We start from the raw sequence: 16,861 nt of genomic DNA on the forward strand, positions 1-16,861 counted from the left end.
AGGAAGAAAACACACATAATTGGAACTCATTCAACAGCAGTGGTTTTCAAACGTTCGTATGCATCACAATCACCTAGAGCGCTCTTAAAAACAGTGAACACCTCCAGAGGTCTAATCGAGTTGGCCTGGGATGGAGTCCAAGAATCTGAGTATCTAACAATCTCCCCCAGTGATTCTGATGCTGCTGGTGCAGAGACCACACTTTAAGAACGCAGCTTTGTATGATGTTTGAATCTATGATCGGAGCTCTGGAGGACACGGCTCACTAGAGATCAAATTATGAAGCATGGCACGCTTAAGGATGATCACAGAAAACTAATTTTAATGAATGGTTAGTTTTTAAAGGCAAAACAATGAGAATTTTTCTTCAATAGGAAAAACACTATAAAAGACTGGTTAGTTTAGTAACAAAAAATCATAACATTTTCCTACAGTTTAATAATTAGGCATTTAATATATTTAAAATTGAGGGGTACCTGGTTATAAACTCCTTAAAACACAATTTATAATAATTCAAAATCAAGAGGTGTGAGGAAATATATAAAGTTCAATACTCTTTATTTCATATCTTTCAAGCAGAACTGAACCCATACTGAGATAGATGGTTGGATGGCATAGAACAGAGGTCAGCCAACATTTTCTATAAAAAGCCAAAGAACACATATTTTAAGCTCTGTGGACCATAAATGGTCTCTTTCACAACTACTCAGTCACAGTACAAAAGAGCACAGACAACGTGATAAAAAAAAAAAAAAAAAAAAAAAAAAAGCATTACAAAGTTCTAATAAAATTTTATTTGTGGACACTGAAATTTGAACTTCCTATAATTTTCATGGATCATAAAACTTTGGGGAGGAGGGGGGTTTCCAAACATTTTTTAAAATGTAAAATCCATTCTTGGCTGATAAGCTACCTTAAAGCAGGTCAGATTTGGCCCACAGCCCATGGTTTTCTAGGCTCTGGTACAGAGAAAAGCTTACTGAGTGTGAGTATCAGACGACCCGAGTTTACCACGTAGAGTTGTATCATCCTAGGAGACACTGTTAACCTCTCAGAGCTTTGGTTTCTCCAACTATACAAAAGCAGCTATAATACCATCTTATTGGATTGAAGATTGAAATTCAATAAATATCTGGTAGTCCGTAAACTCTAACATTTTTCAATTATAACCTTAATACCTTCAGGTTTAGTCAATTCAGTATCAGTTCAGGAAGCGCCTTCATTTTTCAAGGTACTGTGCTAGCAGTGTAAGAAATGCTTCGTAGGGAAACCAAATTTTCCCTGCCCTGAAGGAATTTACAGTCCCATGGGGTAATGGGGCTGTGATTTCACCTAAAAAAGGCTTGAAAAAACCTGTTTCAGGCCTTCCATTCATATAGTTGTTTAACCTGAGCTCTTACATTTTAATTCTTCCATTCCCAGGCTTTCATTCATTTACTCAACAAATATCTCATTGAGCACCCTATGCACCAGGCCACATTCTAAACTCTGAAAAAAATAGCTACAAATAACACAAAGTTCCTGCCCTCATGGAGTTTATATTCCAGTGCATCAGTATTGCTTCTCCCCTTTTTCATGCTTTAACAAAGCCAAGTAAATGTTAACAACTGAACCATAATTTACTGATATTCCATGCAAAAAAGCATTGCGATAAGTATTGATAATACAGTGCTAAGACCGGTGCAGATAAATGAAGGAAAAAAACAAAAAACAAAAAACAAAAAACAAAAAACAAAAAACAAGGACATTCCAAGCAGAGGAAAAAAGAAGAACCACGAATACCTTTAAGAACAAAATCATTTTGAGAAATCTAAGAATATATATATATAGGTCTAGAGTTATCTAGAGCAAGAGTCAGTAAACTACAGTCCCTGGACCAAACCCAGCCCACTGCCTATTTTTGTGAATAAAGCTTTCTTAGAACACAGTCATGCTCATTCATGTATATATTGTTAAGGCTGCTTTCAACACGGCAGTGCAAGAGTTGAATAGTTACATCAGAGACCATGTGGTCCTTTACAAAAAAGGTGTGCCAATCTTGGTCTGCAGCAAAGAAACATGAGGGGATGTGGCAGAAGGTTAGAGAGGTTAAAAGACCAAATTATAAAAGGCCTTTAATACATTGGGGCATCTGGCTGGCTCAGTCTGTGGAGCATATGACTCTTGATCTCAGGGTTTTGAGTTCAAACCGCATGTTGGGTGTGGAGATTACTTAAAAATTAAAAAAAAAAATTTTTAAGGCTTTTAACACTAAATTAAGGAGTTACATCTGTATCTCAATGGCTAAAGGAAATTAGAGGATTTTTAAGTAGGTGATCAGACTTATACCGGACTTGTACTCCGTGCTGGAAACACAACAGAAAAGAAATTAGAGGAGACCAGACAGGAAGCAGGGAACACACTTGATAAAGTGGAGAGTGTCTGAGCTAGAAGGATGGCAGGAGAAATAAAGAGGCAGAGACAGATTTAATACATTGAAGAGAAAAATAATCATCAAGTTGTTAAGATTCGTAAGAATGAGTTAAGAATTATCTAAAGCAAATCTCAGGGCACCTGGGTGGCTCAGTTGGTTGAGCACCCGACTTTGGCTCAGGTCATGATCTCACAGTTTGTGGGTTCGAGGCCCACATCAGGCTCTGTGCTGACCGCTTGCTCGGAGCCTGGAGCCTGCTTCAGATTCTGTGTCTTCGTCTCTCTCTCTGACTCTCCCTCTCTCTCTCTCTCAAAAATAAATGAACATTAGGGGCACCTGGGTGGCTCAGTCGGTTGAGCGTCCGACTTCAGCTCAGGTCATGATGTCATAGTTTGTGGGTTCGAGCCCCGCATCAGGCTCTGTGCTGACCCCTTGCTTCAGATTCTGTGTCTCCTTCTCTCTCTGCCCCTCCCCCGCTCACGCTTTGTCTCACTGTTTCTCAAAAATAAATAAAGGTAAAAAAATTAAAAAATTAAAAAATAATAAAGCAAATCTCAGGGTTCTGGCCTGGAAGAAATGCTATATACCAAGATTCAGGAATACAGGAGAAAATGCACATTTGGAGGTAAAAAGCGATTAACAGAATATAATTGAATATGAGGAACTTGTGAGCTAGCTACCCCAGAAACGATGTTCTGTAAGCAGGTGAATAAATAGCTGTGTGGCTTACAAGTGACTTATGGGATACAGATTTGGGAGATATCACATACACATTTAAGTGCTGACTGGAGTTTGCTTAAAGTTGCCTATAAAAATATATAGAATAGGTAAGAAAAACAATGGCCAAAGGACTCCACTGAAAATCTACTAGAATTAATAATCAGGCTTAGCATGGCTATAGAACACAAGACCAATATACGTAAATCAATTGTATTTCTATATACTAGTAATAAGCACTTGGGGAAAAAAAAATTAACTTTTCCAAATTTTCAGACACCAGTGTACCTCTTTCCAATGATTTATGGCACACAAAAAAATATTATTTATAACACATTTATTTAAAGTCAACATGCTTTTCTTTTTAATTTAGCTTGGTCACAATCACAACTCTGTTGACATCATGGATTTTCTATACAAATTAGTATCAAATAAAGACTTGTGCATGTCCTACCTAAAGCTACCACACATGTACCTGTTACACTTTGGGAGAGACAATGTAAGCAGAATAGAAAATAACACGTAAGATGGACGAATTTCCCGGATGCCCAGGTGACAGTGGTGATCCCTGTCATAAGAGGTACAAGGGGACACACACAGGTTTTTGGAAAGGCAGATGTTCTTGACTGAATGCACCGGTGTGCAGGTCTTGTAACTTGTCCCAGGCCAAACTGGGGAGTAGGGAAGTGATGGCAATGCTGCGTGGGTTTTTCGATGCACGTGCACACACGTTCTATGCATATAAAGAACAAACACGCTCTTAGGAGGTAGAATTTGGATACAAAAGTTCTACTGGCAAAAGCCAAATACGTTAGATGATGGCTGTTGTAATTTATTGACGAGGGGAATTCTTCCACGATGTATCCATACACCGAATCATCACATTACACACTTTAAAAATACCTTACAATTTTGTCACTTCTACCTCAATAAAGCTGGAGGAGGGAAAAACAGCTCTACCGGAAAGGCTATTCTTACCATAGTCATGGAAAAATCCAGGCACTTCAGCTAGGTCTATAATGCCCTTTTTCTGTCTGTACTTACTGAACAAATTTTTTATTATATTTGGGCTTTCCATATCGGTCTGTTGAGACAAGTGGCCTGGCTCATGGGAGTTCATTTTCAAAATAAAATATTAAATTTTCAGTTAATATTTGCCAAGACTTTAAGGTCTGTGTCTAGATTTTTTTTTTACATGTGGATGTGCAGTCACTTAGCACTATTTGTTGAAAAGACTGTCTTTGCTCCATTGAACTGCCTTTGCTCCTTCATCAAAGATAAGCTGGCTATGGGCACCTGGGTGGCTTAGTCGGTTAAGCGTCCAGCTCTTGATTTTGGCTCAGGTCATGATCTCAACCGTTCATGAGACTGAGCCCCGGGTCAGGCTCTGCACTGACAGCACGGAGCCTGCCTGGGATTCTCTCTCTGTCACTCCCACCTACCCACCTCACACGTGCCCTCTCTCTCTCAAAATAAATAAATGAAATAAACTTTAAAAAATTAGCTGATAAAAAAACCCCACATAAATATTAACATCAATCTTTTGAGCTTGGTTAGTTCCTGAGGGTGATATACTCTCTGTAAGCTGAAAAATTCAGTTGCTGGGGCTACAAAGCTAGAGTACTGACTGGGGTAACCTTGCTAAAGAAATGCTTGCTAACTGGTGGAAAACTGTTCGGGTATCAAATCAGGCTCCACGAACTTTTGTTTTACTCCTGTTCGTCATCCCTACACCCCACCAATGCCTTAGCAGCCTGGCACGCAACGGGGCTTCCAAGGAATATCTACAGGCACAGAATAAACACACTCGTACGTTCTCTCCCCCTGCCGCACCCCATGGGGCTACACAAGAGAATAAAACCACCGAGCTGTGTTACTTCTACACCTATGTCCTACACAGTCAGCTCCTGACAGGCTCAGATCTGGCCTCGGAGCACTTCTCAATCCAGTATTCCCAGCAGCCACAGCCTATGGAGAGGAGAGACACCTAAAATGAAATTTATTCCTATCCTTCATTAGGACAACTTCAAAAGCAAGGATATCTTGTATTCATTTTATTTAATCTTTCAGAGCTTTAGCGCAAAGGTTCTCAAGAGGGATGGGGGCTTATAAAGCCTTTTAACACATGCTGAGATCCCATCCTACACCTTACCTTATCAAGCCTTCAAGAGTACAGCCTACGTATGCGCATTTTTTTTAATTCTCAATAAGTGATTCTGTTGTCCACACCTCGTTAACAACCACTAGCCTAGCAAGCAGAATATCCATAGAAATACTAATAATTTAGATTTCCCAGATGTCCCTGACCCTGTTTCCTTCCCTCAACCTACAGCTGATGCCAACGGTCATCTGAAGACTTAACTCCCTCCCAATCCTTAGGATGGATTTAAGCAGCTCTTCCGCAAAAGCCCAGTATGTTCAGCATCCACCCATCTGGTCAATTTCATGCCTAACCTTGTATCCAGATTTCAGAACTACCCAGGTTCTGAAACTAAATTCACCTTCTACTCCAACATTAGTAGTTTAATTATTAAAGTCTTTCTCAAACTTGTTCTCTCAGGAAAAAAAGTTCTCCCTTTGAACCCTAGCTCCCCTCTCTAGTGAGCCCCATGGACTGCTAGGTATCCCTGACAATGGGTCTATCTCTAATGCCTACTACTAAAGTCCCTACCACAATCTTCCTCTGTTAAATGCTCCGTAGTAGTCTATACTAGACCGAAGGTACTTGAGCAGCTTAATAAAACCATCTACTGTCTGTGCCCAGTGCAGCGCCAGCAAAGAACAGTCCAGAAAGAAGGACTTCCCTTGAGATTACACAGCTCAACAGTAGAACCAAGAACAGAATTGAGATCTCCTGTCTCCTAACCCACTACACATTCTACTATGTCAGAAAAGCATTTATTTTTTTTAGTTTTGTATTTGTCTATAAAATAAAATTAAACATCACTCCTTCATTCCTATAAAATAAGCTAAAGAGTCTTCTTTTAGCTCTCTACTCCCAAGAGGAAGGCACAACAGCTATCATAGCTCCAAGTAGAAGCAAAAATTCAATCAGGCCCAAGTTACTTCTTTAAATTGCATTTCCGTAAATCTTTGCAGAGGGATTGTAGAGTAGTCCTTATAAGGGGGGAGGGTGGCAATAACTAAAGTAAAAGATTTATAAAGATCTTTTATAAAGACCTTTTTGTACATAATTGTAACAAATTGTTTTTAATGTTTATTTATTTTTGAGAGAGGGAGAGACAGACGGAGCACAAGTGATGGAGGGGCAGAGAGAGAGGGAGACACAGAATCTGAAGCAGGCTCTAGGCTCTGAGCTGTCAGTACAGAGCCAGAAGCTAGGCTCAAACTCACAAACCATGAGATCATAATCTGAGCTGAAGTTGGACACTTAACCAACTGAGCCACCCAGGCACCCCTATGTAACTGTAACATAAAGGGGATGAGCCCCTCCTATCAAAGAATCTCCAAACATAGAAGTCTTCAACTTAAGAGACAGCCAGCTTGGTGCGCACCTGGGTGGCTCAGTCGGTTAAGTGTCTGACTCTTCTTTTTTAGGTCAGGTCATGATCTCATAGTCCATGGGATCGAGCCCCACATTGGGCTCTGTGCTGGTGGTGCAGAACCTGCTTGAGATTCTCTCTCTCTGTCTCCCTCTCTCTCTGCCCCTCCTCTGCTCACTCTCTCATTCTCTCTCAAAAATAAAATAAACATTAAAAAAAAAAAAAAAAAAAGACAGGGGCGCCTGGGTGGCTCAATCAATCAAGTGTCAGACTGGCTTAGGTCATGATCTCACAGTTTGTGAGTTCGAGCCCCGCATCAGGCTCTGTGCTGACAGCTCAGAGCCTGGAGCCTGCTTCAGATTCTGTGTCTCCCTCTCTCTGTTGCCCCCTGCTCGCAACTGTCTCTCTCTCTCTCTAAAAATAAATAAAGATTAAAAAAAAAAAAAAAAAAGACAGCCAGCTGAAAGCTGCTAAGGACCAAGAAACTGCTGAGTCACACATGACTACATATCTGTAACATATTCTGATGAAAACAGATCACAGGATACAGCCAAGACACTCCATTTCCCTGTCTCTCTGAAGACAAGTGCCTGTAAAGCCAAAAAATTTAGTCTGTGAAGCTCGGAAGTCCCTTATTCACATCCAAAAGCTTTCACCTCTATGAGACAACGCAGCTTTCTCTACAGACAACAGCACCCTTCGTTTCTCCTCAAAAAAACTGACCTGAACTTAAAAAAAGGAGAATTTTCTCATGCTGGAGAAATGAGAAATTGAGAGGTAAAATGAAAAAATCCTTAATATAAGGTCAACTCGATTACTGACATTCATACTTCTCAGGTACAGTCTGCACATTAATCTCTCAAATGCCAATAGCCAGTACATTATCACAGGCCAAATGTACTCTCACTGCAGTGGGAGATAATCAGCAATGATCAGAACTACAGTATTCTTTTCTAGAAGCAATCTTTCATAAAGCTATTAATCTTACCTAGAGTTTAGGAAAAATTCTTAACGCAATTTATACCTAACTGGTCCTCCAGCTGTCAATATAGCATATCTTTTCTAAGTTTATTTATTTTGAAAGAGACAGAGACAGCGTGAGTGGGGGAGGGGCAGAGGGAGCAAGAGAGAATCCTAAGCAGGTTCCACGCCATCAGCACAGAGCATGACGTGGGGCTTGAACCCACGAAACCATGAGATCATGACCTGAGCCGAAACCAAGAGTCAGACACTTAACCAACTGAGCCACGCAGGTGCCCCGGCGTATCTTTTCACTTACCAATGCCTGGATTCTCACAGAATACATATGACCTTAAGAACCAGGAAGACAGGCACTATTACAGCAATGTAATGTTCTATTTAGACTCATAGGTCTAAATAAACTTATACCTCCTAGGAAAATAAAATTTGCCTGAGCCCTTAGATAAACCTTTAAGGTAAGGAACTCTCAACACTACTCTCTTCACAAGATCAAATTTAAAGATTTATGGGACTCACCTCCATTTTCCCAAAGGTGATATATGAAGAGACTGGCCCTTCTGCATATGCTGCTGAACCCCTTCCCAATCTATGTCCAACACTCTTTCCCTTCCATTTTGTGCCAGTGAAGTTACCATCCTGTCACCTGAGAACTCATCACACCACAAAATTTTGGACTTCCCACTAAGTACTAGCTTTTTTTTTTTTTTTTTGGACTACTGCCTTTATCCCATGGGTATAAAGCGTTCATGTATTTAAAACGGCTAAGGTTTTGTTTAGGGGAAATCAGAAGCCCACATGAGATGACCAAATCAACGCGCATAAGGCATAGCCCTCTAACACTTCAGGATGCCATTACTTAGAGGTATTCCTCAGTCTCCTCTGAAATGAACAGCTTTCTGCAGACCACGGCCTCCCTATACCACCTCTGAGCCTCGCTCGAAACAGCAGCAGCTCCAATCAGTGCATCAGTTACCTAACTACTCTACAACTGGAGTCCTTGTAACCTGTAACCTACTTTAAGGCAACCATAGCTTATTATCCCCTGTAAATGCTGTTTCAAGTTCCTTCTATTCAAACTGTATTTGCCCTAAAATAGTTGATTAAGATGAAAAAAAAATTATCGTCCAAATGCTTGGATTCTTCCTTTGCACAACAGTGACACACATTATTAGTCATGGTTCTTTTTCCACAGACGGTAGGAGTATCTTTCTTAACATAAACATGAATCGCTTTCTTAATATAAAAAAGGTTCAAATGAAGTCTTGTTTAAAGGGTCTCTTTTTCTTTCTTACTCATCCTTTATATATTACAGTTTTACTGAAGTATGATTTATACTCCATGAAACTTGCCAGCAGGAGAGAGAGTTAGGGGTAATGGAAATACCCTAAAACTGATTATAGTAGTGACTGCACAATTATGTACATTTACTTTAAAAATCACCGAATTACACACAAAATCAGTATCAAAGAGTCATCAAGGATTCAAGGCATGGGTGGTTCTCTGAGGCGTGGAGAAGGCATGTTCTCAGAGACTTTTTGACACTGTTGAGATGTAAATTAGAATCTAGTAAAAGTTACATTCAAACACTCTTTGCGTAGTTATCAAGGAATTTTTCAACATTCAAAGTTGACTACATCAGATTTTGCTTACAGAAATTTACAGTGGGGGCGTCTGGGTGGCTCAGTCGGTTAAGCATCGGATTTCGGCTTAGGTCATGACTTCACGGTTTGTGGGTTCGAGTCCCACATCGGCTCTGTGCTGACAGCTTAGAGCCTGGAGCCTGCTTTGGATCCTGTGTCTCCCTCTTTCTCTCTGCCCCTCCCCTGCTTATGCTTGGTCTCTGTCTCTCAAAAATAAATAAAAATGTTTAAAAAAAATTTTTTTAATTAAAAAATTTTACAGTGAAGTTAGAAACAAAACTTTTAAAAAAAAAGTGATTGCTGTTGAAAGTGGTGTCATTTAAAAATAGATGAAGTCTTCCATTTGAACTCAACTCATACTGAGCACCCTTATTTGTGAATAGGACTCCCAAAATAGACTGGACATAGCCAGAGGAGAGACACTACGTCTGAATCTCCACCACTGAGCACAGCACTCAAAGCAACTGCAGTCCCTTCTAAGAATGCAGAGGGGGTAAGAAATTCCTCTTAGCTGTAATCAAGGTGCCAGCTAAGCCAAAATTAACAAATATTAAAAATAGAAATGAGGAGGCAGGGAGGTATTGGGGTAGGTCTAGAAGGGGAGCAGGACCAGTAAAGGAGGCAGAGAGGTGGATAAAATACATTCATTAGGCAGTGAGGACATGTAAAGAAGAAAATGGCCAAAATCAACAAATCAGCCCATACAGGTAACCTGAAGCTACTCAATTAACTTATGTTTCATATTACCCAATTTACCACCTCGATTTCTCTTCTTCAACAGTGCTCACAGCATTAGGCAAAACAATGAATTTCATAAAACCTTGAGTTTGTACATTACCAATTTATTCCAACTCCTCTCTGGCTGATTTATTTCACATTTATAAAATCCTTGTAGATGATAAATATCACAGGCTCACATTACTAGAGTAACCAAAAATAAATAAAAATGTGATGAATATTTCAGCTTCTTTCATTTAAGAAAAGACTGCATAATGGAAAAAATAAACAACCTAGCAATATTTTTGTCAGGCACAACAGGGCATTTACATGTAACATACGCCTTGCTCTGTAACAATTTTCATTCAGAAACCTTAATGCAGTCATCCATCTTCAAGCTGACTGCTCTCAAGAATCGTATATGATTGCAGAACCAACAACAGGCCTTCCTTCTGTGGTTTGATAACATATTTAAATTTCTAAAATTTTTAGAGACCACCCCCCCAAAAATAGGGTGATCCTGGGCCAGAAAGTGAAAGCCTTAAGAGTAGTAAATGGAATCCGACTTATGACAAATTGTTACGTAAGAAGTATTCAGTGAATGATAATTTCAAACAGATGGTGCCAAGAGAACCCCACTTACCCTCCAGAAATAATGCCAGAAAAAAAAAGAAATCCAACATTGACCTTTATAATAATTCAAGACGGTGGAGAAGACCATAATGAAATGAACAAAGCAAAACAAACAAAACAAGAAAGTATTAAGATAGAAAATATGCTTCTTTTAAAAGGGGCAAGAAAAATAAAATAGAAATGTGAGGGACGAATAAGAACACAAAATAGAAGAAAAAAGGAAGAGAACAATCAAAACAAAGTTAATTTTCCTTTCCACTCAGGCAATTAAAATTACTTATCCAAGAAACCCACAGAGGTAAAAGTATCATTCAGCAAAACAGAATCTTATACTAGACATGGGGGCTTCTAGAAAAACGTACACTATACATTCTTTGCCTTCAGGTACCTGACATTCCAAGGGGTGACAGAGGGTCCATTCACCAAAATAGAAAGAAAAATAAAACAAGAGGTGACTTATACATAAGTGGACATAGCAAGTCCATGCAAGAAAACAAATAGGCCCTCATTGCCTGTGGCCTGAACTGGGACATTATCAGCCAAGACTCACCCAGCCTCTAGCATCTCCCAACCGAACCAACATTCCTCCAACAAAGCTGATCATATGTTCTCGTCTCAGAAATCTGAGTTCCCTTAAGAACAAGCTGCCACTCAAGCTCCCAATTATCTGATCCCCAACTTGCCTTCCCAAGGCTCCACCTCCCATGGCGACCATCACCACTCTTCCCCTGCCACACACGCCCTACAGTGGCAGCCAAACTACCCCACCTGCCATTTCCCCAAAGTGTACTGTGGCTTCCGTCCTCTGGTCACTGTTCACACCATCACTCTGTCTGGAACATCCACCATGCCCAGATTGTATCCATTCTCCAAAGCAACTGTGAGTGCTGCCTGCCACAGTCCTTCCTTGAAAGACCAGGGAAGTATCTCCTTCATCTGGATCCCCACATCACCATACCTGCACCTTTTTAAGGGCCCTAACATATACTGCATTCCAGTATACACACATACCCACATAATCCATACACACGTACATATCTGTACGCACATTTAAGTAGAGAAAATGCATATTAGACATCAGAAGTATATGTACGTGTATATAACATATGCGTATATCATTTCCCTCAAGATCTTGAGGTCAGGACTGTCCTTCACCCTCACATCTTCCACAACACCTAGTGGAGTGTGTTGCATGCAAGCCACAATAAAAAAGAGTAATGGAAAGCAAGCCAAAAGACTTTCTACCCTCAATCTTTGTAATGCAGACAACTCCTCTAACAGAATGCACTTTTCAATGGAGGACAGATTAAATTTTTATAAATGTATGTATGTGCTAAGAAAGGTAGAATATAAAATCTTTATAAATGTATGTATGTGCTAAGAAAGGTAGAATATAAAATTTTTAAATGTATAGAGGTACCAAGAAAGGTATTAATACCTACGCTTGAAAACAACAAAATCAGGTTGAATAAAACAAAGGCCTTGAAAGAGCAAAACAGCACTTGAACATAATAAAATAAATAAAATAATAAAACACTGTATCCAAGAAGATGCAAACCAACAGGTCACCCTCAACAGAAATCAAACCGGCCAGCAGAGCATCATGGGTATAATATACACACTGTCCAGGCTTGGCAAAATTCACAACGGAAAGCTGAGCGTGTCAAAGCAAAAACACATGCTACCCCCCTTCTAGCGGCAAAATTTAAATTCAAGACTTAATGTGAAGCTATGCAAGGAAAACACAGTATCTCAACTATAAAAACGTACATTAAGAGGCCACACTTCATATAAGTTGACAAGAATAAAATAAAAACAACACAATTTTCTTATTGTTGTAATGTGTTTATTTTATAATCAAAAGAAATGTTTTATGAAAATGGCAGAAATTTGCAGCACATACAATTACATTCAGTTTTATAACAACGTAAAGACCGCTAACTGTGCATGTGGTCATTCAACCACATCCAAAATAAAAGTCTATTATTTCAGATTGGAAAATAATATGCTAAATACAATAAACATTTTTTTTTTAATTCTTTAATTAACTAGACTTGCAACTGATTTTCCAATTTCTTAAGGAGACACCAAACCGACTCTTTAAGGCAAGAGCCACACAAACTAAAAGGAAGAAATTAATGGTATTATATCTACTCACTACTATCATTTCCTGAGTACCTACTATTATCTAATCCTCAAAGCAACTAGTGACTCACTGAATACTCATTTCAATTCCTTTCTTCCCTTAAGAGAGATTCATAAAATAACTACAGAGAACTTCTAGAAAGGAGAAATACAACAACTGAAGCAAAAAACAGAATGCCTAGCTTAAAAAGAGGAGGCATATGGGACGCCTGGGTGGCTCAGCCAGGTAAGCCTCCGACTTCGGCTCAGGTCATGATCTCACAGTTCATGAGTTAAAGCCCTGTGGCAGGCTCAGTGCTGACAGCTCGGAGTCTGGAGCCTGCGTGGGATTCTGTGTCTCCCCCTCTCTCTCTGCCCCTCCCCCGCTTGTTCGTGTTCTCTCTCTCTCTCAAAAATAAACATGAAAAAAAAAAAAGAGAGAAGCCATAGAATTAGTAAAAAGAAAAAAAAGATATATCAGAAAAGATTACCAGAACAGATTTTTCTTTATAAATAGGATATCATATGTATCATTAATTCATTGTATTTATAATATATCTCAAAAGTGCCTCAAACTACTTTCGTCATTAGTGTCCATGTTTATATGGAAAGAATTAGAACAGCCTCTTCTTTTTTTAAACAAAAAATAAAGGAGAAAAAAAGAGTGAGAATAAAGGGGAGTCCAAGGAGACTCAACATCTAGAGAACAGACATTCCAGAGAAAAAAGAGAAAAAACACAGGGGAAGAAACAATCAAAGAAATAAGTCAGCAAATTTTCCCAAAAGTGAGTATTCAAACTGAAGGGTCAACACTATGGGTATAACAAAACTACTCTAAGACATTACATGGTCAAGTTTCAGAACACTGTGGGAAAATAAAAAAGAATCTGAGTTTCCAGAGGGAAGGGTGTCAAAAAAAATAGAGAAAACAAAGAAAAAAGTGTATCAGAATTCTCAAGGGCAGCACTAGAAGCTAGACGACAATGGAGCAGTCTCTTCAAAATTCTAAAAGGAAAATTATTTCCAGTCTACAATTCTATCCAGGCACATTATCAATGAAGCATGAAGACAGAATAAAAGCCATTTTCAGACAGGCAAGGCCTGAAAAAATATACGCTTCCCATGGACTCTTCCTCAGGGAATTACAGAGGTTCACCAAAACAGTGAAATAGACCAAAAAAGAAAAAAACAAAAACAAAAAAAAAACATAGCATCCAGGAAATAGGTGATGTCACAAAAAATAATAACAATAATAACAAAAGCAATTCTCAGCATGATGAAGTGAAATTCTTAACAGAAGTTGCAAACCCAAATCAGAGCAGGTCAGAAAGTGCTGAGAAAAGACTACAAGAAGATGATACCTACAGAATATGATATACTAAAAGGGGGTCTACACTAATGGGGGTGAGTTTAGGGTTAGGGCAAACAAACAAACAAACAAAAAAATTAACTACAAGAATACACACAGTTAAGAAGTTCCCAGACAGATCTTACTATAACCTACAAAGCCCCTCTATGATTTAGTACTCACCTCGTCTCTTTCAGATCAGTATTTTACTCTACTCACTCGGTCAGCTTCAGCCAAACTGGCCTCCTTGCTATTTCTAGAAAATGGCCAGTACACTCCCAACTCATTTTTCTTTGGCTATTCCTTCTGCACAGAACATTCTTCCTTCAGAGAGCCAGATAAATAAATACCCTCGCCTCTTACAGGTCTTTGCGCAAATGTCACTTTCTCAAAGAGGGTAATCAGTCAACCTGAATTAAAATTACAACCCGTGCCCTACTCCCCACCGTGTCATGGCCACTGATCCCTGTTGATCCTTGTCCCCATTGCACTTATCAGTTCCGCAAACACTGTATGTCCATTGTTTGTCTGTCACCCCTTCTAGAAGTAAGTTCCACAAAGAACATACCAAGGTATATAATAGCAAGTGGCACAGAACACGAAATGAATGAAGATTTACTAAATGAATGAATGAGTGAATAAACAAGTCAACGAATATTTAAGGATGAAAAGGCAAGGACACAATACTACAGAAGGTTCTGGTCTCATCTGTGGATAGCATCTAACCATAATATTCATCCAACAAAATCAAATGCAATAGGAGAATAAGAGAATACTCGCTTTGTGTATGGGAGACAGACTGAGTTAAGAAAACTATATATGCATCTTCCATAAAGGGACATTCATAGATAAGGTGTAAAACTGAGAAATTAAAAAGTAACAACATAAGCATTTTATTTTTATGTATGACAACAGCCAAAGCTATCAAATAAAATAGCTACATAAAATAGCTCAAAGTAGTTATCTTTGGAAATACATTGGGTGAAAGTTTTTAAAAATTATTTAACACTTGAAACCACACACAACTATAACTCATTAAAGATAAATTGAAAAAAATATGCTGGAAGAAGATACTCAATAGGCACATAATCCAAAGTTAATATCTAGATCACACTAAGAATGTCGAGACCAAATACCCAATAAAAATTAAGCAGTTATCTAAGAAAGCATTTCGTAGAGACAAAACATGAATGGCCAATAACTTGTAAAGGTGACCAAACTCATCAGTAATCAGGGAAGTGAAAATTAAAACCATACAGTCAGAGGGGCAGCTGGGTGGCTGAGTCGATTAGATGTCCGAGTCTTGATCTTGGCTCAGGTCATGATCTCACAGTTCATGGGATCGAGCTCTATGTCGGGCTCTGCACTGACAGCATGGAGCCTGCTTGGGATTCTCTTTCTGCCCCTCCCCCGCTGACATGCTCACGCTCTCTCTCAAAATAAACAAACTTAAAAAAAAAAACCCATGGGGCGCCTGGGTGGCGCAGTCGGTTAAGCGTCCGACTTCAGCCAGGTCACGATCTCGCGGTCCGTGAGTTCGAGCCCCGCATCAGGCTCTGGGCTGATGGCTCGGAGCCTGGAGCCTGTTTCCGATTCTGTGTCTCCCTCTCTCTCTGCCCCTCCCCCGTTCATGCTCTGTCTCTCTCTGTCCCAAAAATAAATAAAAAACGTTGAAAAAAAAAAAAAGTTTAAAAAAAAAAACCCCACAATGAGAGACTCTTTTATACCTACCAGCTCAGCAAATATTTAAAAGTCTGGTATCAAGAACGCTAAAAGAATATGAAACTACAGAAACTTTCACACACTGCCATCGTCCACTTGCAGACCCATTCCGAAAAACATTTGCATTGCCTAGTAAAGTTAAAGATGTACCTCCTCAACAACTCAGCAATTCCACTTCTACTTATATATCCTGCAGAAACCCTTTACGTATGTGTCAGAGGAATGCATAATCATTCTGGCCACAGTACAATTCTTATAACAAAAAAAAAAAAACTGGAAACAAAACAAATTTTCATCTACAGAGAATGAATAATTATGCTGCAATATATTCACAACATGAAATATCCTTTTTTTTTTTTTGATGTTTATTTTATTTTGAGAGAGAGCACACATAAGCAGGGGGAGGGGCAGAGAGGGAGGAGAAAGAGAATCCCAAGCAGGCTCCACGCTGACAGCACAGAGCCCAACGCAGGGCTCGATTCCAAGAAACGTGAGATCATAACCTGAGCCAAAATCAAGAGCTGGACGCTTAACCGAATGAGCCACCCAGGTGCCCCCCATAACATGAAATATCGTACTGGTAGTTAAAACTGAATCTCAAAGTAAAACCTGTGTGTCTTCCTTATGATTCCATTTATATAAAGTCAAACAGCAAAACTAAATATGAGTAAGTGGTAAAACTATCAAGAAAACAAAAGACTGATCAACACAAAATTCAGGACAGTGGTTCTCTCTAGTGGGGAGGGGGTCAGGGAAGAGTACAAACTGGGCTCTGGTGGATGTGGGTTCCTTTGCAGTACGAACATTTCATAATAAAATTCCAAACACAAAAGGTCAGACCTAGGACTGAACAGAATACAAAAAATGCATACCTTTTTTCATCCAAAAGACTTAAGTACAGAGAGGATCAGAGAGTTTAAGGACTTGCAAACAGACACAGACTCACTGTCAAAATTCAGAATTCAAGCTAGGTTTGCCTGATGCACAAGTTGATATTCTTCCCATCTAGAAAACCAAAAAGTTTGCTTGGCTAACTTAAAAAATAGATGGACATTTCATTCTC

General features: G+C 39.2%; 1 protein-coding gene across 2 annotated transcripts in view; it reads right to left on the reverse strand.

The window, feature by feature from the left end:
* NBAS (NBAS subunit of NRZ tethering complex) overlaps positions 1-16,861 on the reverse strand; it is a 329,610-nt gene that overhangs the window by 285,564 nt on the left and 27,185 nt on the right. The gene's annotated exons all lie outside the window — the stretch shown is intronic.

This window comes from Panthera onca, chromosome A3, assembly GCF_046562875.1.
Source record: "Panthera onca isolate mPanOnc1 chromosome A3, mPanOnc1 haplotype 2, whole genome shotgun sequence".
Lineage (NCBI taxonomy): Eukaryota > Metazoa > Chordata > Mammalia > Carnivora > Felidae > Panthera > Panthera onca.